Source organism: Coregonus clupeaformis, chromosome 20 (assembly GCF_020615455.1).
Source record: "Coregonus clupeaformis isolate EN_2021a chromosome 20, ASM2061545v1, whole genome shotgun sequence".
Taxonomy (NCBI): domain Eukaryota; kingdom Metazoa; phylum Chordata; class Actinopteri; order Salmoniformes; family Salmonidae; genus Coregonus; species Coregonus clupeaformis.
This window is the reverse complement of record NC_059211.1, coordinates 5,676,981-5,704,163: the sequence shown is the minus strand read 5'-3', so window position 1 is coordinate 5,704,163 and position 27,183 is coordinate 5,676,981. Positions and strand designations below refer to the sequence as shown.

The following is a 27,183-nucleotide window of genomic DNA, read 5'->3' as shown; positions in this document are numbered from 1 at the left end:
ACATGAGCGTTCCCCAGTGCAAATGTATTTACCATACCTTCTAGGACCTAACTTTCTTGTACACGCCCCCTTCTTACCAAAGCCCCCAAAACCTCCTATCTCTTCATGGGAGAAGTCGAATGGTATCTTGAATCCCCCATCTTGTCCTAAATTGAATTTAACTATAAAATAATAATTCCCCCAATAGTCTTTCTTGGTTTCAGTATTTCTACGAGATCAAATCAGTGCCTTGGTATTATTTTGTTAATAATTTCCCTGTTTGGGTTGACCTGGATTAATCCATAATATGGTTAACACGATGATACAGCTCAGAGTCCCCCAAAATCCCCAAAACCGCCATCCCAATCCTGTCCCTGACCCACCTGCCTGTTACTTCCCCATACCCACACCTCTATAAACACCACACAGTGATGAAAGGTCGGGGTAGGGTTTCTTCATTAACAGAGTTTTCCCCCGAACCCTAGTGGGACAGTTCTTCTCTTTAACTCTGTGTGTGTTCAACGGTGTTGGTATGTGGGCCTACCTTTTTGCAGTGGGTAACGTGGCCCCAAGTGGCTCTCTCAACTATTCTTATAGCGAAGGCAGTTACCAATAGGACTTGGTATGGTCCCTCCCAGCGTGACTGCTTTCAATCCTTTTTCCTCAATGATTGGATCCACACCCAGTCTCCAGGTTGTATACTATGAGTCACCTTCTCCTTCAATTCTCCTGTAGGACACAAATTCTTAGACATACGGGTATGGTTAACAAACAATTTTCTCATGTGTTCTGCTAGTGTTTTCTCTAGTTCTATGTCTGCCTGTTCTGGTCCTGCCAACTGTGGCATTCTGTAAGGTCTTCCAAACACTTTCTCAAAGGGGGACAATCCGTTCTTATCTGGCGTTATTCGGATAGTCATTAGTATGATTGGCAGACATTGTACCCAATTTCTTCCTTTCACTCCGTGATAACTCTATAAAATCAATTTCCAATTGCTGGACTGGATATTTTGCCAGGGGGATATTCCCCCTGTAGTGCTCTCTGTCTATCTTGGTGATTATTCTGTGCACAGATGACACATCTGGAACCCCCACATTTTTTTTTTTGTAATTCGTTATACCATAGGCCACAAAGTGTTTCCTAACCTGCTCTACCATCCCCCCTATTGACACATTGCTTTACCCATGTGTCAATATTTCCGCATATCAAAACAGTGACTTTAATACATTTAATAATTTATCCTTATGCCAGACATTATCTCGTATGATTGCCCCTGTCTTTACAATATGACAATGTATGCATTCACCAACTGTAAGTCACTCCGGATAAGAGCGTCTGCCAAATGGCCAAAATTCTAAATGTAATCAAGAACATAGGAAATATCTGTTTCCCCGTATATTGTTCCTGTCACCCTTCTTAATGTCATATTTCACTAATTTGCCAATATAATCCCTTACTTCGTATAAGTAAGCAGTGATATTTTATTCCAGGCATCTATTAAAACAAATGTTTGATACGTTGTCTCCTACTGTCCCTTAACATATACTGTAGGGGATTCCCCTCAATCCTGGGAAAAAAACAAAAAACAAAAAACTCCCCCCTCAGAACACATCGGATAAATCCACATTTAATTAAATTCACTAAACCTATAAATAACAATCCCATAACCACCTTCCGGTAATCTACTGATTTAAACCTGTTGCATTAATTTATTAAAATATAAACCTATTGTTTAATAAATCCAGAACCTACGAAAAATGTTTACTTCGCCATCAGCCTAATAGTAAAAACAATATCCCATTGGTCAACGTGAACTGTCTGCATAACTCACTGTTGTATAAACAAACTATTCAGACATCTGCTTCACATTACCCTCTGCTTCATTTACTAAATCCTGGCATTAATAAATTCTATCCACACATAACCAAAAACAAATAACATATTTGCATACACGTAACTAGAAACCATGAATTTAATACCATTCTTGCTTAAACAATGCAATTCAACATTTCTCATCACCCAATTTCTATTACTTTTTTCACACAGGAAACCCTGTACAATCTCTATCCTCTATTGCTGACTTTCCATCTAACATTACTTTAACAGATAACCAATTATTTTTAGTCAAAACAAACAAAACATCTGTTCCCAGAGCTGCAACTTAAACTACTATGTTATACTAACCGCTATGTGTTGCTAGGACAATCTCTTTTCTCACCCATGACGTATATCTACGTTTGGGTGAGCAAGTCAATATATAATTATTCTTCCAATTATTATTTTATGAAATCTCTAGTCTCTAATTTAACACATCCCCTTCATCAACAATACTCCCAGTAGAACCCACAAAGAACAGACTGTGATTTCCAGGACACTGTCCCTTTGTTCTGGCCTCCTATCTCCCCGAGAGTTGGCATGACTCAACTCCCTTTAGGTCTCTCTTAATGAGTGTTACTGTGCCCCAGCCAATCAGGGTCTTTTTTATTGTTTGAGAAATTTCAGGCCTCATTCCGCTTAAAAAGGATATATTTAATTGTTGATGATACTGCCCATCTGCTACCTGTTTGCACTCATGGATTTTAGAAAAATCAGCACCTGGAATCACCCCTTTCTGTTCTGGAATTCATCCCCTCAAATGTAATCTTGACAATTCCTGACAGTCTCATACAACAGGAATGGGGTTTCCCTCTTCTAGTGATCTTAGCTGTCCAATTTTACTCAATTATATTCTCTCTTTTACTTTTTGTATTTGTTTAACCCGATTATTTGTTGAACATTACTGTTCTATAATCTACTACAGGTTCTTTCCCTTAGGTATACTTTTAATAGTTCCTTCTATTTCAATACCGGGTAGTTTATTTTGGTAATGGCCTATTACCGTGAATCGTTACGGGCCCACTCTAAGCAATCCCAGACTGCTTCACTTTTAATTGGCTAATCCATTGATCTGTTGCTACTTTGAATTATGACGTTTACTTCAGTCAATATTTTAGCAAGTTCTCAAATCAATTGCCCCAATTAATGAATAAAGACTACTGACCTTATCCTTGCAGCCGAGATTCAATGTAGGTTGAATTCCATCACCGTCTCTGTCATTATTCAGGTGTCCTCTGGCCTGTTTTATTGAACCCTTAATGCCAAAGGGCAGGTCTTTCTATTTCCGAATGTATCATTCGCCCGTCGACAGTTTTCAGAGTTACCTGGAATGACAGAGGCAGGCATTGGAATCCAGCTCGAAGGACCAAGCTGTCACGAGAATTTTGTTATCTCAATGGTTGAAGTCAACTACTTCTTAAATCTTTGAATCATTCCCAAAAGGTTGTACATCTCTTAGTTTTAATAAATTAAACAAAGACCCAATTCTGCAATGGTCAGCATGTTTATTAATTGAGAGTGCTCTGCAACAAATTGGTCATACAATATTTTTATACGCACACGTCAGAGGAAAAATCCCACCCCGCTGTAGGCGGGCTGTATTTTTCCACTGTACGCATTTTGTAAGCTCACACCTGGGTTTAGCTCATGTGATTTTCCTCTGCTCTCCTGACCATCAGGTCACACACACACACACATACACACACACACATGTTCTTATCATAGTCTACTCCTTGCTCGGGCAGGCTGCATTCTTTAGTTATCGCCGTCCTCACAATATCATGCAAGCCTTTTTACACTCCCCTTTCCCTGTGTGTTTTAGGAACCAGTCTCCTGTTATTGGTTTCAATCGTTTTGCACTTCTGCTTGCCAAATTACAAGACACAAATACTCTGTTGCTGTGATATAAACACATTTGATTAACTCTCTAAGCTCTAGTCTACTAATTAGTCATACATTATTAGTTTAACTGAGGGTGTGACATTTTACTCATATCTTACTCACACATTTCTTTATCACCCAGACATAGTCATTACTGCTGCCAAGGTCTGGGTTTCTGAGACAACACGGATAGTGGCTCTACTCAATCAATACTGACCATTAGTGTGCGGGCATTATTTTGGATGCTTAATACAGAAGGTTATACTATACTAACAAACAAAAAAATATTTGAACAACAGTGCAGAAAGTGTGGTTTCACATAAAACAATTGTGTCTTCAACAGGATTCAACCTCATACCTTCACGTTCCTGAACGTGACAACAGTTCCCTACTCTACCCAAAGAGCCAGACGTGTATAACCATATCGGAAATTTTGGTGACCTTATTTGACCTTTTCTGCTGCTTTTGGGACACGATTCAATCCCACCTTGGGACACTACTTGTTGAGTAATTAAAACACTAAACAATCACAATACATTAACTATTGGTCACTCTCTTATGTATTATTATTCTAATATGTTTTCATTATAGAATTGTGTCAGTTATTAATGATAAACCTTTAAACTGCACTCTTCCTCCCCTTCCTCCCCAACTCTCTATGTTTCAGCTTCAGATGACAAAACCTGCACACACTCTGAGGGTTGCAGGTCTGCCAACTACCTTTTGGTCATACATTTTATTCTGAGAAATATCCAATAAACCAAAGACACTGCTTTAACTGTGAATGTACTTTATTGCAGACATTTTCCTCAAATAAAATGGAGCATAGATAAATAAAAAAGTTATTACAATTTATTTACATTGGGTCTAATGTGGGTGTGTGAGAGTGAGTGTCAGAGAGTCATGTTTTGTAACTCAGACAAAAGCACACAAAATTTGCCCACATACTATACACCTATAAAATGGAGTATACAGTGCCTTGCAAAAGTATTCATCCCCCTTGGCGTTTTTCCTATTTTGTTGTATTACAACCTGTAATTTAAATGGATTTTAATTTTAATTTAATGTAATGGACATACACAAAATAGTCCACATTTGTGGAGTGGAATGAAAAAAAAGTAACTTATTTAAAAAAATTGAAAAAAATATATAACAGAAAAGTGGTGCGTGCATATGTATTCACCCCCTTTGCTATGAAGCCCCTAAATAACATCTGGTGCAACCAATTACCTTCAGAAGTCACATAATTAGTTAAATAAAGTCCAACTGTGTACAATCTAAGTGTCACATGATCTCAATATCTATATACCTGTTCTGAAAGGCCCCAGAGTCTGCAACACCACTAAGCAAGGGGCACCACCAAGCAAGAGGCACCATGAAGACCAAGGAGCTCTCCAAACAGGTCAGGGACAAAGTTGTGGAAAAGTACAGATCAGGGTTGGGTTATTTAAAAATATCTGAAACTTTGAACATTCCACGGAGCACCATTAAATCCATTAATAAAAAATTGAAAGAATATGGCACCACAACAAACCTGCCAAGAGAGAGCCGCCCACCAAAACTCATGGACCAGGCAAGGAAGGCATTAATCAGAGAGGCAACAAAGAGACCAAAGATAACCCTGAAGGAGCTGCAAAGCTCCACAGCAGAGATTGGAGTATCTGTCCATAGGACCACTTTAAGCCGTACATTCCACAGAGCTGGGCTTTACAGAAGAGTGGCCAGAAAAAATACATTGCTTAAAGAAAAGAATAAGCAAACACATTTGGTGTTCGCCAAAAGGCATGTGGGAGACTCCCCAAACATATGGAAGAAGGTACTCTGGTCAGATGAGCCTAAAATTGAGCTTTTTGACCATCAAGGAAAACACAATGTCTGGCGCAAACCCAACACCTCTCATCACCCCGAGAACACCATCCCCACAGTGAAGCATGGTGGTGGCAGCATCATGCTGTGGGGAAGGAAACTGGTCAGAATTGAAGGAATGATGGATGGCGCTAAATACAGGGAAATTCTTGAGGGAAACCTGTTTCATTCTTCCAGAGATTTGAGACCGGGACGGAGGTTCACCTTCCAGCAGGACAATGACCCAAAGCATCCTGCTAAAGCAACACTCGAGTGGTTTATGTGGAAACATTTAAATGTATTGGAATGGCCTAGTTTAAAGCCCAGACCTCAATCCAACTGAGAATATGTGGTATGACATCTGTGGTGAATAGTTATGCACGCTCAAGTTGTTTTTTTGTCTTATTTCTTGTTTGTTTCACAGTAAAAAATATTTTGCATCTTCAAAGTGGTAGGCATGTTGTGTAAATCAAATGATACAAACCCCCCAAAAATCCAAGTGGGGTGAAAAACTTTCGCATGCCACTGTACATAAAATAAACAAGTAATTACAATTTATTTACATATTCACATATTATTTTGTGTGTGTGGGAGAGCGAGAGAGAGGGGCAGAGAGTGTGTGTGCATGTTGTATTTCAATTTTCCTTGTCAGCCACCATCTCTCCTAACCATGCCCTCTCCACCAACTGTGAGTAAGCACATGTCCGTTGTGGGAAATGGATAACACAATTTGTAGGCCTAAATATCTCCAATCCTACAATAAAATGGAGCATACATATAAAATAATCAAGTAATTACAATGTATTTACATACTAGTGTGTGTGTGAGACAGAGAGAGCGTGTATGTTTAATTTTTTCTTGTTAGTCACCCATCTCTGCTTTTCTGCTTCATTAAAAAACGGAGGTCTGGAACTCCCTCCAGGTCATCTCTCTCTCCATTCCTTGGCCTTGGTTGCCTGATGACTCACCCTGAATTTTAATCACTACATACATTAATTGTGGATAACAAAGGTCAGTTTGGCCTGAGCGATGTGGATGGGTAGCCAGGGAATGGCCTTGGTACATAGAAAATACTTTGCTGGACAATAAACATATTTGCCTGCCACTCCTGGGAACCCTGTACATATGTGAGGGCTGTTGGGGCCGTTTCAGCTCCAGATTACAAAACCTGCACACACTCCCAGAGGGTTGCAAGTCTGCCGACTTCCTTTTGGTCATTCATTTTAAATCAGAGAAATATCCAATAAACAAAAGAGGCATGTTTTTCAACTCACAAAAAAGCACACAAAATTTCCTCAAACTGTACAAATTACACAATAGTCTTATACAATATTAGCATTCACACTTTGATTGGATAGATATTGAGAGTAATTATATATATCTTGATAATGGATATGTAGGCATATATATCTCTAATCCTAAAATAAAATGGAGCATACATAAAATAAACAAGTAATTACAACGTTTTTACATTCGGGATATTGTGTGTGTGTGTGTGACAGAGACAGAGAGTGTGTGTGCATGTTGTGTTTTATCTTTCCGCGTCAGCCACCCATCTCTGCTTTGTCAGTCTTGATAGGCCCAGTGTATGCACTTCTGGGTGAGGCTGTTGGGCAGTGGTGGAGTGCATGGCAGATCTGAAAGAGAGATCCACAAAGTGACAGTAAGTACACAGTCCAACAACATGTTTGTGTGTACACGTCAGTTGGTGTGAGTGAGCATATGTGTATGTAATATAATTCTGAATTACCTGTATCCATCTGGGAATCCTCAAAAGTTTCTCCCTTCATGGCCAGTGTAGTAGGAACTGGTGCAGCCGGTAAATTAAATACCACAGCAGAGGACTACTGTGACTGCAGCGGAACTGCTGGGGGTGGCAGATCTAAAAGAGAGGCACAATTTTCTTAATCATACAACTAAACAGACAATGTGTGTTAGGCCTAGATTTAATCAGATCAAACACCCGCATAGCTGATGTTTTGGCAGTGTCTGAGGTGTAACTGCGTTGGATCTGTCAATTCGGTAAGCAGCTGCTCTTGATCATTGTCCCGAAACTACACCCGTCCTACTCGCGTTACAAGTTCAGAACGAGAAAGTGTAGGCTATATAGAAAATGTCACTCAAACTCAAAATCATTAAACTAAATAATGAGGATTTCTATCAGCCTAATCGAGGTGTAGATTACATCTGAAATTCCAGTGTTCTAACTTGTAAACAGGGCTACATGAGATTGCCAAAGATAACAGTTACGGATGTACATCGTCTGGCCAAGACAAGTAGCAAAGCACCGATCTCCAAGTTGGAAAAAGGATTCAAACTTTATGTCTCCAGTTACCTTTTCAACTATGAAGATAAGTGTAGCAAAGTTGCCTATCAGAGAGGTCAGCATAATGGCTTGCTGCTACAGGTCCATTAGGAAAAATGAGAAACCACACAGTTTGAGTGTAGGGTGAAAAGTCAGCTGTTTGTGACACACTACACGCCGGTTACACAGTCAGAGATTAAGCCTAGTATTGGACTAAGAAGCAATGTTGCCAATTCCTCAGTAAGGAAAGTTGCTATTGGCTGTCCTAAAAGTTTCTAAATGACGTCATCACCTAATTTGCATAATTTGCCATGTGCATGTAATTGTGATGGACTCTGTAGGAGAGAGGAATAACGTTGTGGGAGAGACAAAAAGTGATTAAAAAACACCTTACATTTACATCAGCCAGCGGCGGCTTCCCGCATACACGATTCATTTGCAGTCTGGACACGGAAGGGTGAACATCTCCTGCTCTGACTGCAGCTGGGAGGGACTGCTGCGCGAGGACTGGGCCGCATGTGAGTGCTTTGGGATGGGGGTAACAAAGCACCCGCAGCTCGTTGAGAAGAGTAAGAACGATATGTGCTTTCACGTCAGAGTCTCCGCTAGATTTGTCGCTAGTCGCTTTTTTGAAAATGTGTTGCTAGAGGGCTCTGAACTCGCTATATATAGCGACAAAGTCGCTAAATTGGCAACACTGCTAAGAAGTTCCTGTCAATGGAGATCTGCATTAAGAGGTATTACTTAGTCTAGGACTAGGCTTAACCCATGTCTATGAAACCTTTCTTAGTGTAGTAATTGTTCAGTTGTCTTCCTTGCTGTTTCTGTAAGCAATGTAATGTTGGACGCATTAGATTACATTTAAACAAGGGCATATACACTTAATAGAAAATGTTAAACCCCTATTGCTGTAATGAATTTAGTGGCTGTTGCATGTTGCGCCGGTCACTTCTGTTTGCTGGTCATGACACAGCAGCACAGAGGCCTAGCAGGAGTGGCATACGCCAAGGACTATGTATGTTTTGTGGGGATCTATTTTCTTGTAACTGGATGTGATGCCTAGCTTAGAAATAATGCATTAATGATTAAACATAAAAGGTTTGTACTGTACTGATATAAATTGTTTAACCTAACAAGCTGTGATTAATGTGAGGAGCTGTTTTAGGGAGTAGGGGGAGATAAGAACTTGTGTCTCACATACAGTGGCGGCTCCTGAAAAAATTCTCAGGAGGGGCAATTTTTCTGATGATTTAGGTGACCTACACACGTGCACGAGTCCGTGCACGCGATTCCAGATATCTTTACCTCTGAATAAACTGCCTTTATTATACCATATCCACCCTGTCCAAAGTCTCTACTTGGTCTCAGTTCTCCAGTAAACTTGTGATTATCAACAGTACACAACGGTAACAAACAATTGGGGGAACTCACGGGGCAGATAGTAACCACTTAAAAGGAAGCGATTCCCAAACCTTCCATAACAAAGCCATCACCTACAGAGAGATGAACTTGGAGAAGAGTCCCCTAAGTAAGCTTGTCCTGGGCCTCTGTTCACAAACACAAACAGACCCCACACAGCCCCAGGACAACAACAACAACAACAACAACAACACAATTAGACCCAACCAAATCATGAGAAAACAAAAAGAGAATTACTTGACACATTGGAAAGAACAAACAAAAAAACAGAGCAAACTAGAATGCTATTTGGCCCTAAACAGAGAGTACACAGTGGCAGAATACCTGACCACTGTGACTGACCCAAACTTAATGAAAGCTTTGACTATGTACAGACTCAGTGACCATAGCCTTGCTATTGAGAAAGGCCGCCGTAGGCAGACCTGGCTCTCAAGAGAAGACAGGCTATGTGCACACTGCCCACAAAATGAGGTGGAAACTGAGCTGCACTTCCTAACCTCCTGCCAAATGTATGACCATATTAGAGACACATATTTCCCTCAGATTACAGCGATCCACAAAGAATTCGAAAACAAACCCAATTTTGATAAACTCCCTTATCTACTGGGTGAAAAACCACAGTGTGCCATCACAGCTGCAAGATTTGTGACCTGTTGCCACAAGAAAAGGGCAACCAGTGAAGAACAAACACCATTGTAAATACAACCCATATTTATGTTTATTTATTTTCCCATTTGTACTTTAACTATTTGCACATTGTAACAACACTGTATATATACATAATATGACATTTGAAATGTCTTTATTCTTTTGAAACTTCTGAGTGTAATGTTTACTGTTAATATTTATTGTTTATTTCACTTTTGTTTACTATCTACTTCCCTTGCTTTGGCAATGTTAACACACGTTTCCCATGCCAATAAAGCCCTTAAATTGAATTGAATTGATAGTAAGGTCGCAATGACACAGAAAGCAGTTCAATGTCGGGGTACAGAGTCGCTCTCTTACCAGGATCGCGGTCCGCTCTGACCAGGGTGAAGGTGGCCGGCTCCACTTCTCTGTCCGGGACTCATCCAGCCAAGTCTCCCCAGCTGTATTGGGATTCAGCTGCCAGCAGCGTTTTCATTATTTAGTCCGTTCGTAGCGGGTATGTACACGATCAACAAGATCAGTCCAAAACCAACCACTGGAAATCCATGGTTGGCAGAATGTTTGTAAACTAAGTCTACAAATTAAAAACATAAAATAACGCCGCACTGCAGGTCGCAACAGAGACGCTTCTAGCCGCCATTGTCTTAGTTACGTTCAACGTTACGTCACGTATGATGAGCGCGTAAGTGCATGCCCACAGACACCCATAGAGAATGTATTGAAAGCTTTGAAATGTGAAAAAATAGATTTTACATGACAGGCTATGAGAGACTTCTGGGCGATTTTCAACTTGACTGAAATCGCCCCAAAAACGGGCGGGGCCATTTGAAGCACGACTTTAGCCTGATTTGACATTTAGTGGCTGGCAGATCAGACGTGAACACTGATAACTGCTGTTGCCGTGATATAATTGATTAGAAAAAAAATCCCTTCCTTTTCCCGTTTGGCAGTGCGTCGCCCATATCGCCCTATTGAACAAGCCGTCCCTGCTCACATACACGAACACTGCCTCTTTGTGATCTGTGAACCGTCCAAGGACGTACAGTGGGGAGAACAAGTATTTGATACACTGCCGATTTTGCAGGTTTTCCTACTTTCAAAGCATGTAGAGGTCTGTAATTTTTATCATAGGTACACTTCAACTGTGAGAGACGGAATCTAAAACAAAAATCCAGAAAATCACATTGTATGATTTTTAAGTAATTAATTTGCATTTTATTGCATGACATAAGTATTTGATCACCTACCAATCAGTAAGAATTCCGGCTCTCACAGACTTGTTAGTTTTTCTTTAAGAAGCCCTCCTGTTCTCCACTCATTACCTGTATTAACTGCACCTGTTTGAACTCGTTACCTGTATAAAAGACACCTGTCCACACACTCAATCAAACAGACTCCAACCTCTCCACAATGGCCAAGACCAGAGAGCTGTGTAAGGACATCAGGGATACAATTGTAGACATGCACAAGGCTGGGATGGGCTACAGGACAAAGGCAAGCAGCTTGGTGAGAAGGCAACAACTGTTGGCGCAATTATTAGAAAATGGAAGAAGTTCAAGATGACGGTCAATCACCCTCGGTCTGGGGCTCCATGCAAGATATCACCTTGTGGGGCATCAATGATCATGAGGAAGGTGAGAGATCAGCCCAGAACTACACGGCAGGACCTGGTAAATGACCTGAAGAGAGCTGGGACCACAGTCTCAAAGAAAACCATTAGTAACACACTACGCCGTCATGGATTAAAATCCTGCAGCGCACGCAAGGTCCCCCTGCTCAAGCCAGCGCATGTCCAGGCCCGTCTGAAGTTTGCCAATGACCACCTGGATGATCCAGAGGAGGAATGGGAGAAGGTCATGTGGTCTGATGAGACAAAAATATAGCTTTTTGGTCTAAACTCCACTCGCCGTGTTTGGAGGAAGAAGAAGGATGAGGACAACCCCAAGAACACCATCCCAACCGTGAAGCATGGATGTGGAAACATCATTCTTTGGGGATGCTTTTCTGCAAATGGGACAGGACGACTGCACCGTATTGAGGGGAGGATGGATGGGGCCATGTATCGCGAGATCTTGGCCAACAACCTCCTTCCCTCAGTAAGAGCATTGAAGATGGGTCGTGGCTGGGTCTTCCAGCATGACAACGACCCGAAACACAGCCAGGGCAACTAAGGAGTGGCTCCGTAAGAAGCATCTCAAGGTCCTGGAGTGGCCTAGGCAGTCTCCAGACCTGAACCCAATAGAAAATCTTTGGAGGGAGCTGAATGTCCGTATTGCCCAGCGACAGCCCCGAAACCTGAAGGATCTGGAGAAGGTCTGTATGGAGGAGTGGGCCAAAATCCCTGCTGCAGTGTGTGCAAACCTGGTCAAGACCTACAGGAAACATTTACATTACATTTACATTTACGTCATTTAGCAGACGCTCTTATCCAGAGCGACTTACAAATAGGTGCATTCACCTTATAGCCAGTGGGTTCACCACTTTACAAAGTTTTTTTTTTTGGGGGGTGGGGTTTGGGTTCGGTTAAGGGGGTAGAAGGGATTACTTTATCCTATCCCAGGTATTCCTTAAAGAGGTGGGGTTTCAAATGTCTCCGGAAGGTGGTGAGTGACTCCGCTGTCCTGGCTTCGTGAGGGAGCTTGTTCCACCATTGGGGTGCCAGAGCAGCGAACAGTTTTGACTGGGCTGAGCGGGAACTATGCTTCCGCAGAGGTAGGGAGCCAGCAGGCCAGAGGTGGATGAACGCAATGCCCTCGTTTGGGTGTAGGGACTGATCAGAGCCTGAAGGTACGGAGGTGCCGTTCCCCTCACAGCTCCGTAGGCAAGCACCATGGTCTTGTAGCAGATGCGAGCTTCAACTGGAAGCCAGTGGAGTGTGCGGAGGAGCGGGGTGACGTGAGAAAACTTGGGAAGGTTGAACACCAGACGGGCTGCGGCATTCTGGATGAGTTGTAGGGGTTTAATGGCACAGGCAGGAAACGTATGATCTCTGTAATTGCAAACAAAGGTTTCTGTACCAAACATTAAGTTCTGCTTTTCTGATGTATCAAATACTTATGTCATGCAATAAAATGCAAACTAATAACTTAAAAATCATATAATGTGATTTTCTGGAATTTTGTTTTAGATTCCGTCTCTCACAGTTGAAGTGTACCTATGATAAAAATTACAGACCTCTACATGCTTTGTAAGTAGGAAAACCTGCAAAATCGGCAGTGTATCAAATACTTGTTCTCCCCACTGTATATGTATATACATACAGTTGAAGTCGGAAGTTTACATACACCTTAGCCAAATACATTTAAACATTTATAAATTTTTCACAATTCCTGACATTTAATCCTAGTAAAAAGTCCCTGTCTTAGGTCAGTTAGGATCACCACTTTATTTTCAGAATGTGAAATGTCAGAATAATAGTAGAGAGAATGATTTATTTCAGCTTTTATTTATTTCATCACATTCCCAGTGGGTCAGAAGTTTACATACACTAAATTAGTATTTGGTAGCATTGCCTTTAAGTTGTTTAACTTGGGTCAAACGTTTCGGGTAGCCTTCCACAAGCTTCCCACAGTAAGTTGGGTGAATTATGGCCCATTCCTCCTGACAGAGCTGGTGTAACTGAGTCAGGTTTGTAGGTCTCCTTGCGTGCACACGGTTTTTCAGTTCTGCCCACAAATGTTCTATAGGATTAAGGTCAGGGGTTTGTGATGGCCACTCCAATACCTTGACTTTGTTGTCCTTAACCCTTTTTGCCACAACTTTGGAAGTATGCTTGGGGTCATTGTCCATTTGGAAGGCCCATTTGAGACCAAGCTTTAACTTCCTGACTGATGTATTGAGATGTTGCTTCAATATATCCACATAATTTTCCTTCCTCATGATGCCATCTATTTTGTGAAGTGCACCAGTCCCTCCTGCAGCAAAGCACCCCCACAGCATGATGCTGCCACCCCTGTGCTACACGGTTGAGATGGTGTTCTTCGGCTTGCAAGCGTGCCCCTTTTTCCTCCAAACATATCGATTGTCATTATGGCCAAACAGTTCTATTTTTGTTTCATCAGACCAGAGGACATTTCTCCAAGAAGTACGATCTTGGTCGCCATGTGCAATTTCAAACCGTAGTCTGACTTTTTTATGGCGGTTTTGGAGCAGTGGCTTCTTCCTTGCTGAGCGGCCTTTCAGGTTATGTCGATATAGGACACGTTTTACTGTGGATATAGATACTTTTGTCACTGTTTCCTCCAGCATCTTCACAAGGTCCTTTACTGTTGTTCTGGGATTGATTTGCACTTTTCGCACCAAAGTACGTTCATCTCTAGGAGACAGAACGCGTCTCCTTCCTGAGCGGTATGATGGCTGCGTGGTCCCATGGTGTTTATACATGCGTACTATTGTTTGTACAGATGAACGTGGCACCTTCAGGCGTTTGGAAATTGTTCCCAAGGTTGAACCAGACTTGTGGAGGTCTACATGTTTTTTTACTGAGGTCTTGGCTTATTTATTTCGATTTTCCCATGATGTCAAACAAAGAGGCACTGGGTTTGAAGGTAGGCCTTGAAATACATCCACATGTCCACCTTCAATTGACTCAAATGATGTCAATTAGCCTATAATTTTCTGGAATTTTCCAAGCTGTTTAAAGGCACAGTCAACTTAGTGTATGTACACTTCTGACCCACTGGAATTGTGATACAGTGAATTATAAGTGAAATAATCTGTCTGTAAACAATTGTTGTAAAAATTACGTGTGTCATGAACAAAGTAGATGTCCTAACCGACTTGCCGAAATGTGTGGAGTGGTTGAAAAACAAGTTTTAATGACTCCAACATACAGTGAGGGAAAAAAGTATTTGATCCCCTGCTGATTTTGTACGTTTGCCCACTGACAAAGAAATGATCAGTCTATAATTTTAATGGTAGGTTTATTTGAACAGTGAGAGCCAGAATAACAACAAAAATGTTATAAATTGATTTGCATTTTAATGAGGGAAATAAGTATTTGACCCCCTCTCAATCAGAAAGATTTCTGGCTCCCAGGTGTCTTTTATACAGGTAACGAGATGAGATTAGGAGCACTCCCTTTAAGAGAGCAATCAATCAATCAGATTCCAAACTCTCCACCATGGCCAAGACCAAAGAGCTCTCCAAGGATGTCAGGGACAAGATTGTAGACCTACACAAGGCTGGAATGGGCTACAAGACCATCGCCAAGCAGCTTGGTGAGAAGGTGACAACAGTTGGTGCGATTATTCGCAAATGGAAGAAACACAAAATAACTGTCAATCTTCCTCGGCCTGGGGCTCCATGCAAGATCTCACCTCGTGGAGTTGCAATGATCATGAGAACGGTGAGGAATCAGCCCAGATCTACACGGGAGGATCTTGTCAATGATCTCAAGTCAGCTGGGATCATGCTAAATGGCATATTATTATTATTATTATTATTATTAGAATCACCAAGAAAACAATTGGTAACACACTACGCCGTGAAGGACTGAAATCCTGCAGCGCCCGCAATGTCCCCCTGCTCAAGAAAGCACATATACAGGGCCATCTGAAGTTTGCCAATGAACATCTGAATGATTCAGAGGAGAACTGGGTGAAAGTGTTGTGGTCAGATGAGACCAAAATCGAGCTCTTTGGCATCAACTCAACTCACCGTGTTTGGAGGAGGAGGAATGCTGCCTATGACCCCAAGAACACCATCCCTACCGTCAAACATGGAGGTGGAAACATAACGCTTTGGGGGTGATTTTCTGCTAAGGGGATAGGACAACTTCACCGCATCAAAGGGACGATGGACGGGGCCATGTACCGTCAAATCTTTGGTGAGAACCTCCTTCCCTCAGCCAGGGAATTGAAAATGGGTTGTGGATGGGTATTCCAGCATGACAATGACCCAAAACACACGGCCAAGGCAACAAAGGAGTGTCTCAAGAAGAAGCACATTAAGGTCCTGGAGTGGCCTAGCCAGTCTCCAGACCTTAATCCCATAGAAAATCTGTGGAGGGGGCTGAAGGTTCGATTTGTCAAACGTCAGCCTCGAAACCTTAATGACTTGGAGAAGATCTGCAAAGAGGAGTGGGACAAAATCCCTCCTGAGATGTGTGCAAACCTGGTGGCCAACTACAAGAAACGTCTGACCTCTGTGATTGCCAACAAGGGTTTTGCCACCAAGTACTAAGTAATATTTTGCAGAGGGGTCAAATACTTATTTCTCTCATTAAAATGCAAATCAATTTATAACATTTTTGACATTTGTTTTTCTGGATTTGTTTGTTGTTATTCTGTCTCTGACTGTTCAAATAAACCTACCATTGAAATTATAGACTGATCATGTATTTGTCAGTGTGCAAACGTACAAAATCAGCAGGGGATCAAATATTTTTTTCCCTCACTGTAAGTGTATGTAAACTTCCGACTTCAACTGTACATACACACATAGCGTCCTCTCACTGTCAACTGCGTTTATTTTCAGAAAACTTAACATGTGCAAATATTTGTATGAACATAACAAGATTCAACAACTGAGACATAAACTGAAGTTCCACAGACATGTGACTAAAATAAATGGAATAATGTGTCCCTGAACAAAGGGGGGGTCAAAATCAAAAGTAACAGTCAGTATCTGGTGTGGCCACCAGCTACATTAAGTACTGCAGTGAATCTCCTCCTTATGGACTGCACGAAGCTCAGTCCGATGATGCTGTGACACACTGCCCCAGACCATGACGGACCCTCCACCTCCAAATCGATCCCGCTCCAGAGTACAGGCCTCGGTGTAACGCTCATTCCTTTGACGATAAACGCGAATCCGACAATGACCCTTTGAGAGACAAAACCGCGACTCGTTAGTGAAGAGCACTTTTTGCCAGACCTGTCTGGTCCAGCGACGGTGGGTTTGTGCCCATAGGCGATGTTGTTGCCGGTGATGTCTGGTGAGGACCTGCCTTACAACAGGCCTACAAGCCCTCAGTCCAGCCTCTCTCAGCCTATTGCGGACAGTCTGAGCACTGATGGAGGGATTGTGCGTTCCTGGTGTAACTCGGGCAGTTGTTGTTGCCATCCTGTACGTGTCCCGCAGGTGTGACGTTCGGATGTACCGATCCTGTGCAGGTGTTGTTACATGTGGTCTGCCTCTGCGAGGATAATCCGCTGTCCATCCTCTCCCCTGTAATGCTGTCTTAGGCGTCTCACAGTACGGACTTTGCAATTTATTGCCATGGCCACATCTGCAGTCCTCATGCCTCCTTGCAGCATGCCTAAGGCACTTTCACGCAGATGAGCAGGGACACTGGGCATCTTTCTTTTGGTGTTTTTCAGAGTCAGTAGATTGGCCTCTTTAGTGTCCTAAGTTTTCATAACTGTGACCTACCGTCTGTAAGCTGTTAGTGTCTTAACGATCGTTCCACAGGTGCATGTTCATTAATTGTTTATGGTTCATTGAACAAGCATGGGAAACAGTGTTTAAACCCTTTACAATGAATATCTGTGAAGTTATTTGGATTTTTACTAATTATCTTTGAATGACAGGGTCCTGAAAAAGGGAAGTTTCTGTTTTTTGCTGAGTTTACATACATACAGTGGGGAAAAAAAGTATTTAGTCAGCCACCAATTGTGCAAGTTCTCCCACTTAAAAAGATGAGAGAGGCCTGTAATTTTCATCATAGGTACACGTCAACTATGACAGACAAAATGAGAAAAAATAATCCAGAAAATCACATTGTAGGATTTTTAATGAATTTATTTGCAAATTATGGTGGAAAATAAGTATTTGGTCAATAACAAAAGTTTCTCAATACTTTGTTATATACCCTTTGTTGGCAATGACACAGGTCAAATGTTTTCTGTAAGTCTTCACAATGTTTTCACACACTGTTGCTGGCCCAATTTTGGCCCATTCCTCCATGCAGATCTCCTCTAGAGCAGTGATGTTTTGGGGCTGTTGCTGGGCAACACAGACTTTCAACTCCCTCCAAAGATTTTCTATAGGGTTGAGATCTGGAGACTGGCTAGGCCACTCCAGGACCTTGAAATGCTTCTTACGAAGCCACTCCTTCGTTGCCCGGGCGGTGTGTTTGGGATCGTTGTCATGCTGAAAGACCCAGCCACGTTTCATCTTCAATGCCCTTGCTGATGGAAGGGCAAATTCACGATACATGGCCCCATTCATTCTTTCCTTTACACGGATCAGTCGTCCTGGTCCCTTTGCAGAAAAACAGCCCCAAAGCATGATGTTTCCACGCCCATGCTTCACACTAGGTATGGTGTTCTTTGGATGCAACTCAGCATTCTTTGTCCTCCAAACACGACGAGTTGAGTTTTTACCAAAAAGTTCTATTTTGGTTTCATCTGACCATATGGCATTCTCCCAATCCTCTTCTGGATCATCCAAATGCACTCTAGCACACTTCAGACGGGCCTGGACATGTACTGGCTTAAGCAGGGGGACACGTCTGGCGCAGCAGGATTTGAGTCCCTGGCGGCGTAGTGTGTTACTGATGGTAGGCTTTGTTACTTTTGTCCCAGCTCTCTGCAGGTCATTCACTAGGTCCCCCCGTGTGGTTCTGGGATTTTTGCTCACCGTTCTTGTGATCATTTTGACCCCACGGGGTGAGATCTTGCGTGGAGCCTCAGATCGAGGGAGATTATCAGTGGTCTTGTATGTCTTCCATTTCCTAATAATTGCTCCCACAGTTGATTTATTCAAACCAAGCTGCTTACCTATTGCAGATTCAGTCTTCTCAGCCTGTTGCAGGTCTACAATTTTGTTTCTGGTGTCCTTTGACAGCTCTTTGGTCTTGGCCATAGTGGAGTTTGGAGTGTGACTGTTTGAGGTTGTGGACAGGTGTCTTTTATACTGATAACAAGTTCAAACAGGTGCCATTAATACAGGTAACGAGTGGAGGACAGAGGAGCCTCTTAAAGAAGAAGTTACAGGTCTGTGAGAGCCAGAAATCTTGCTTGTTTGTAGGTGACCAAATACTTATTTTCCACCATAATTTGCAAATAAATTCATAAAAAATCCTACAATGTGATTTTCTGGATTTTGTTTTCTAAATTTGTCTGTCATAGTTGACGTGTACCTATGATGAAAATTACAGGCCTCTCTCATCTTTTTAAGTGGGAGAACTTGCACAATTGGTGGCTGACTAAATACTTTTTTTCCCCACTGTACATATAAATATAAATGTGTATATATATATATATATATATATATATATATCTTTTCAAAATATATTTTCCTTTATTATTTTACACTAACCCTACCACCCCTCCCCTAATTGCAATAAATAATGAACACTTAGGCTTCTACTTCCAGCTTATACATACTATATACATTTCACGGACACAATAGTTATATTCTGTTTGTTTTTAGTCCTGTCCTTCCTCAACCTCTCCCATCTATTTCTGATGTCTGTCCAGTTTGATATCTATTTGCCATATATTTTTAACTGTGCTGTTTCACAAAAGTTCTGAACCTATATACATTTTACATTAGTTATCTTGTTGTTATTAGTCCCACCCTTCAGCTCCATTCAACCCCTCCCATCTATCTCTTAACACCATCCATATTGAATTTCTATTTGCCATATATTTTTCAACTGTTCTGTGATGTTTCACAAAAGTTCTGAACCTTTCTATTCTCATAGTTTCTACAGATTGTAAATTAAAGATAAACATTTTTACTAAAAGTATTATTATATTATTGATCGATTTGACTATGACTTCAAATCACCCAGTAGTGCTATCTGCAGAGTTAGCTGCAGGTAAATGTTGCAATTCTTCAGCCATTCCTGGACCTGTTAGCAAAAATAAGCTACATATGAACACTACCAAAATGATCTAATGACTGTCTCTTCACAGCAAAATCTGCAGAGCTGGGAAAGTTGTATTCCCCATATATATACAATTATATTGGTTGCAAAAATTTTGTATAATCTTTTAAATTGAAAAATTCTAAGTTTTGAATCCGGCGTTGTTTTGCGTATCAGTTCATAAACCATGTGCCGTGGAATCGATACATCGAAAATCTCTTCCCAACTATTTTGCAATCTATATGGCACAGCTGTCATTTTTGTGGTCCTTAAATTAAACTGGTATACTTTTTTATTTATCACAGTTGTCTATAACCAATTTTGGTCTTTAATGCAGGGCCGACAGACAAGTTCCTTACTTTTTCTCCCTTCCACTTGCGTCTTCCATTTTTGCGGTAATGATGCAATTAGTTGGTTGTAATTTTGGGTAGAGCAGACATTTCCATATATTTGTGTTAGCAGCATGTGTGACATAACTCCACCAGTCCTATTTATAATATAATTTACAAAGATTATACCTTAATCTTAAGCATACAGTTGCTTGAGCCACTAGTTAACCATGTGTTGAAAAGTGTGATCCCCATTCCCCATTGATCTAATATAAGACATGAGGACAGTCAGGTGAGGTCACTGAGTCAGGGGATTAGACTGAGTCAGCTGTGTCTCATTTGGTAGAGCTCCATCAGATTCACTCCTTAGCATGGAATCTCCCATGATCCTGGATCCAGTGCACATTTAGTGATGACTCAGTGGCCTACTGTCCTTTAGGGTTGGACCCAGGGCCCGTATTCAGAAAGCGTCTCAGAGTATGAATACTGATCTAGGATCAGTTTATGACTAAGGTTAGGTGGATAGAGTGGGGTGGGGGTGGGCTGATCCTAGGTCAGCACTCCTACTCTGAGACACTTTATGAAAATGGGACCCAGAGTTTCAATGCTAAGGCAAAAAGAAAATGCTCACAATGTTTCTCTGCATTTATCATGTGATGTTGTAGAACTCACTGGACTACACCATAACCTGCTCATTACCTAACCTAGTGGCTGCTGGCTATCAAAGTTACCTCTTCCATATGGCCTCAGCCTATGCACTCGTACATCTTTTTTCCTTTTACCTATTACACACTCATTTCAATGATCTTTTAAAATGTGTGTTTAAAAAGTGTTCAGTTGTTAAGGAAATTGAGACTGTTCAGCCTAAATGTAAATAGAGGAACGAAATGAGCAAATTGTTTAAACTAATCTAGGCTCCCCTCTCTCCAGCTGTGATCTTGCCCACGATATGGAAGTACCTGCAGACACTTGGGGCAGCGCCCTACTTCCTGGGTCTGGGCCTATCAGCGTTCAGCCTGACTGGTCTCCTCTCGGGGCCTCTGTTTGGACACTGGTCCGACAAGACCCGCACCACCAAGAAGATCATCCTGTTCACCAACCTCTTCGAGATTGTGAGTAAGAATCCCAAATCAACCCCCTAACTCCTACCCCTTGGGCACCTTTATAGATCTGAGAGGATTGGATAGATGTAAACAATATGGCGACATTTCAACCTGACCTACCAGAGTGCAAGATGGAGCTTTCACCATATTGCTTACATCTATCCAATTCTCTGAGTTAAGTCCCATCCAGAAAAAATAACCTAGGGCCTAGGCACATGTTGATATCTGATAATATTGCATAGGTGTATGAAATATGGCTAAAGTTCCCTCTAGCGTTTCAGAGGGCAGGTTAGAGCTAGGCCTGCTTTTCCAGGTACAACTATTATTTATTTAGGATAGTATAAAGCATTCCCCTCGTGAATTTTACATTTCAGCTGCACCTCGACTTTAGGTTTGTCAAAACACCGTTTTTTCCCACGGAAATGTCTCTTTGACATTTACATAAAGTGCCTAAGCCAGGGGTTAAGGGCCAGCAGTAGTTTCTGGATGGGGCCATGGTAACCTGAGATACAAAAACATCCAAATGGATTAGTCTTCTCTCTCTTTTCGTAGCTTTTTTTGCCTTGAGACTGTATGAGTAGGGAAAATAAAGCAACACCATTGTGTTGAGAGTTCCTGTTGCCAGTGGTTGTGTCCTAATAATCTCTCCTTTGTCTGGGAGTGTTCACTTGTTCACTTCCCTTCATGGATTTACAAGGAAATTACTGGTATATTGAAACTCCCTCTAGCCTATGCCTACACCAATCCAATGCTTTTAAGGTTGTGGGGAGTGGTAAACGAGTGTACACTTCAGGGGAGATTATTGGGACTCACCCCAATACCTTTTACTACCTGGGGTGTATTCACTATGAACTAGGGCTGGGAATTGCCAGGGACCTCACGATACAATATTATCAAGATAATTTGGTGCTGACACAATATGTATTTCGATTCTCACTATTCTGTATGTATCGCGATTCGATACTGTGATGTTTTTGCGATTCAATGTTCCAAACATATTGCTCACCATATGTCTACTGCAGAGGGACAAGAGTGAGCCAATGGAAAACAAGTTTTGATCAGTCATGGAAATAAAAGTGCTGAAAACAAATTGGCTTCCTATTTAAAAAAGAAGACGGAGAACAAGCTATGAAAGACAAATACTGGAGTTTTGCTGCCGGTATAGCCAAGTAGTGCAAAAATTACATTACGATATTGTCAAAACGATACTATACAGTGCATTCGGAAAGTATTCAGACCCCTTGACTTTTTCCACATTTTGTTACGTTTCAGCCTTATTCTCAAATTAATTAAATTGTTTTTTCCTCCTCATCAATCTACACACATTACCCCATAATGACAAAGCAAAAACAGGTTTTTAGAAATGTTAGCAAATTTATAAAAATCAATAACTAAAATATCACATTTACATAAGTATTCAGACCCTTTACTCAGTACTTTGTTTAAGCACCTTTGGCAACGATTACAGCCTTGAGTCTTCTTTGCTATGACGCTACAAGCTTGGCACATCTGTATTCAGGGAGTTTCTCCCATTCTTCTCTGCAGATCCTCTCAAGCTCTGTCAGGTTGGATGGGGAGCATCGCTGCACAGCTATTTTCAGAGACACTCCTGTGTTGTCCTGTTGGAAGGTGAACCTTCGCCCCAGTCTGAGGTCCTGAGCGCTCTGGAGCAGGTTTTCATCAAGAATCTCTCTGTATTTTTTTCTGTTCATCTTTCCCTCGATCCTGATTAATCTCCCAGTCCCTGCCGCTGAAAAACATCCCCCACAGCATGATGCTGCCACCACCATGCTTCATTGTAAGGATGGTGCCACGTTTCCTCCAGATGTGACGATTGGCATTCAGGCCAGAATTCAATATTGGTTTCATCAGACCAGAGAATCTTGCTTCTCATGGTCTGAGAGTCCTTAGGTGCCTTTTGGCAAACTCCAAGCGGGCTATCATGTGCCTTTTACTGAGGAGTGGCTTCCATCTGGCCACTCTACCATAAAGGCCTGATTGGTGGAGTGCTGCAGAGATGATTGTCCTTCTGGAAGGTTCTCCCATCCCCACAGAGGAACTCTGGAGCTCTGTCAGAGTGACCATCGGGTTCTTGGTCACCTCCCTAACCAAGGCTCTTCTCCCCTGATTGCTCAGTTTGGCCGGGCGGCCAGCTCTAGGAAGAGTCTTGGTGGTTCCAAACTTATTCCATTTAAGAATGATGGAGGCCGTTGTGTTCTTGGGGACCTTCAATGTTGCAGACACAATCCTGTCTCGGAGCTCTATGGACAATTCCTTCATGGCTTGGTTTTTGCTCTGACATGCACTGTCAACTGTGGGACCTTATATAGACAGATGTGTGCCTTTCCAAATCATGTCCAACCAATTGAAATTACCATAGGTGGACTCCAATCAAGTTGTAGAAACATCTCAAGGATGATCAATGGAAACAGGATGCACCTGAGCTCAATTTCGAGTCTCATTGCAAAGGTTCTGAATACTTATGTAAATAAGGTATTTCTGTTTTTTATTAGTTATAAATTTGCACACACACACAATTTTATTTTTTTTCACTTAGTCGTTATGGGGTATTGTGTGTAGATTGATTAGGACTTTAAAAAAAAATCCATTTTAGAATAAGGCTGTAACGTAACAAAATGTGGAAAAGGGAAGGCGTCTGAATACTTTCCGAATGCACTGTATATCGTGAAAAATATTGTCCAGATGTGCAACTGTATTCTTTCCCTCATCACTACTAGGAACCAAACAGAAGCTAACGGGACGAAACTGGGAGGGATCTACCTGAATTTGTCCAATGGAAACTCATTGGAAAATGTTTTATGAATACATCCCTGGTCATTTTACTGTTCTGTCTCCCTGACGTTGGTCTTTGTCCTCCAGGTAACTTTATGTATTTTATGAGCAACTCCAAATGGCTTTTGCTCTCCAGCAGACTAGTAGCAGGTGAGAATACCCATATTCTACTAGAGCAATGCAGTTTTTGTCAAGGGTTCTGATGCGAATGTGGTGTGGAATCAAGTGCAGGACATAGGAGCTCAGTCAAACCTGACTTTACTGAAATGAAACAAATACAAACGGGTCCAACTAACCCGGAGGCGAACAATACGCAACAGTGCGTAAAATACTACGCACGAAAACAAAAGTGCGACGGTACACTCTGGCGTCTGTCCAAACAAATGAAGAGCACCAACAGACAGGTGAAAACAATTACACACAACACATGACAGAAACAACGAGAACTTATAGGACACATAATCAACACTAAACATGAACAGGTGTACCAAACAGACCTAACCAAACAAACATCGAAAACAAAGAACGGTGGCAGCTAGTACTCCGGAGACGACGACCGCCAAAGCCTGCCCGAACAAGGAGGAGGAGCAGCCTCGGCCGAAACCGTGACAGTTTTAAAGGACATCATTAATTTGTTTGAATTTATCTGATTGTTAAGATTATAGCCTAATCAAAATGCATCGGTGTGAGTAAAATGGGCTCACATTTTGCATGCTTGTAGATAGAGTACTAGAACACTCATCTTTTTATAGTATGATGCATATTCTGCTTATGGTTTTAGTGGTGGTCCGTACTTAAATGGTTTTAGTATGGACATCCATGTATGTGGTCTGCTACTGTAGGTATTGGTACAGGTGCGGGCTCATCCATCTTTGGCTTCCTGACCCGAAGCACTGCCCCGGAGGACCGCTCCACCATGTCCGCAGTGGTCATGGCGTGCCGACAGGCTGGCCTTCTGATTGGTCAGTGCTGCTATCTGTCTGCTTCCTGTGTGCCATTCATAGCATGTTGTCATTCGCTCTGTGTATGGGTATGTTCAAGGTTGTCCTTTTTGCAGTCCCGCTGCGAAAATGATCAGGGCATGTGTTCAGAAAGTGCCTCAGATTAGGAGTGCTGACTGATCTAGGATCAGTAGGGCAATGATGGTTATGGAATTTTGGATGATGGTAATTGCCTGCCAAATGATGCGGTCACCGTAATAACTGCTCAAATAGCTAAAAAAAGCAGCTCCTGACTGCATGTGCTGCCATGGAAATATAATTAATAGAACGGGCGTCCCCATTCAAGTCAATGATGGCATAATGGGTGGACTAGCGACCATTGTGATAGTACCCATAGGAGCAAAGTACGAAGCAAAATATGTGCTAAAATATGCGCACACTCAACTGACATTACAAATAGCACATTCCATTGCATGAGCCACATCAGTAAACACCATTTGAATGAACATTTTACATTACCATGAAAATTATTGCTTCACAAGGCAGGCAGCCATTGCGAGTGTACCCATGAGTTTAACAGTCAAATTGCCAGGGTTAGAGGTTCCAAGGCTGTTCTATTCATTCAATTTATATGTGTGCTGCTGCTGCATTGTGGGGGGTGTTGCCTAGGCAACCAAATATTGTTTGCCACAACACCTTGCTTGTTTCAGCAAGGAGCAACAAAGTTTCATCGGGTTGTTAGGAGTCCATGTTACGGCAGAAACGGACTCAATAACACTAATGCTCGGCCGTCCCCTCTTCAGTTCGTTCCGTTTTTTTAAACGGTTATGACTGTTATTTTATTTTCAAGACGGTATTCATCATAACCTTCTGTTACCTGGTTATACTGTAATTGTGCCAGCCCTAAGGATCAGGTCCCCCTTGTCCATATAATCTTATTCATTATGATCTAAAATGCTAAACTGATCGTAGATCGGCACTCCTACACTGAGATGTTTCACGGCCCCTGAACTCACAACAATGCCTTGAGAAGTGTTTTTAATATCTCAGGAATATGATATTGCTTTATTTTGACATGTGCAGCAGGACTGCAAAAAAGACAACTGGGATGCACCCACCTTCTGTATGTCTCTGTTAGTGTGTCTGTCTCATGATGTCCCTCTCATCACACACAGGTCCAGCATTTAACATCTTCCTGAGGCTCTGTGATTTTCAGTATGGGCCGTTTGTGGTGAACAAGTACACTGCACCTGGGGTAAGATACTAACAACTGAAGCTTTTCTCCTACTCTCCTCACAGTAAAATAGTAATATGGCAACGTCAAGTGTAGTAAGATGTACTGTATGTTATGTTATTCTATGTCAAATGATATATTTAGAATAATTGAATGATGCATGAGATGGTCTGTTTATATGTAAAATATGCTAGTTTGAATAGGGACTTACAGTTTTAACACATCCATGCATACAGTTCAACCTCTTTCATGACTCTCTGGCCAAAATTAATTGGATGTTGTTGTTTTTTTGAACGCCCCATTCAGTGATCAAACCCGCAATTGACAGGTTACTGGTCTGTTGCTCTAACTGCTAGGCCAACTCATTGTGTCTCCTCTCACCCTCTGCTTAGAGAGAAAGAGGTGGGGGATGGGGAGGTGGTTGAAGAAGGTGAGGGGGAGGACGAAGAAGGGAAGCCCCTGATTGGGTCGCGCCACAACCTGCTGGGGTCCTACGGCTCGGTGGTGATCCCTGACGCCTCCAGGACCGCTCACCCGGCCATATCCAACGGCAACCTGCCTCACCTCTCCCCTACCCCCTCGCCCGAGGAGGAGGGCGACTCCAGCCCTTCAAAGAGGTTCAGCATGAGCTGAGGTGGGTGATGATGGGGGCTTTTCGCAAGGTGGTAAAATATGTTCTTGTAAATGTGTATAATTATGTTGTGGGACACACACCTGTACAATGGTACCTGTGCAACTTGAAAACCCTGTTCCTCACCTTCTCTCTCTCTCTCTCTCTCTGTCTCGCTCTGCCCCCCGTTCTCTCCCTCTTTCTCTTTGCCCTTGTCTCTGTCTCTCCGTCTCTCTCTGTTCCCCGCCTGTTTAGAGTTCCTAAGGGAAGAAGGGGTTAGGCTGTTAACAGCTCAGTTCATCACACTCTTTAACCAAACAGTGCTCTCTCACCTGTCCAGTCACACTCACTCACTCACTCACTCACTCACTCACTCACTCACTCACTCACTCACTCACTCA

General features: G+C 42.1%; 1 long non-coding RNA gene across 2 annotated transcripts in view; it reads left to right on the top strand.

Annotated features, from left to right (window-relative positions):
* LOC121533785 overlaps positions 1–26,193 on the top strand; it is an 81,267-nt gene extending 55,074 nt beyond the window's left edge. For both annotated transcript variants that reach the window (XR_005994505.2, XR_005994504.2), the window contains 3 exons: positions 21,032–21,213; positions 24,840–24,959; positions 26,114–26,193. This is a non-coding gene — a long non-coding RNA (uncharacterized LOC121533785). The remainder of the gene's footprint in view (positions 1–21,031; positions 21,214–24,839; positions 24,960–26,113) is intronic.
* Positions 26,194–27,183: the final 990 nt, after the last annotated feature.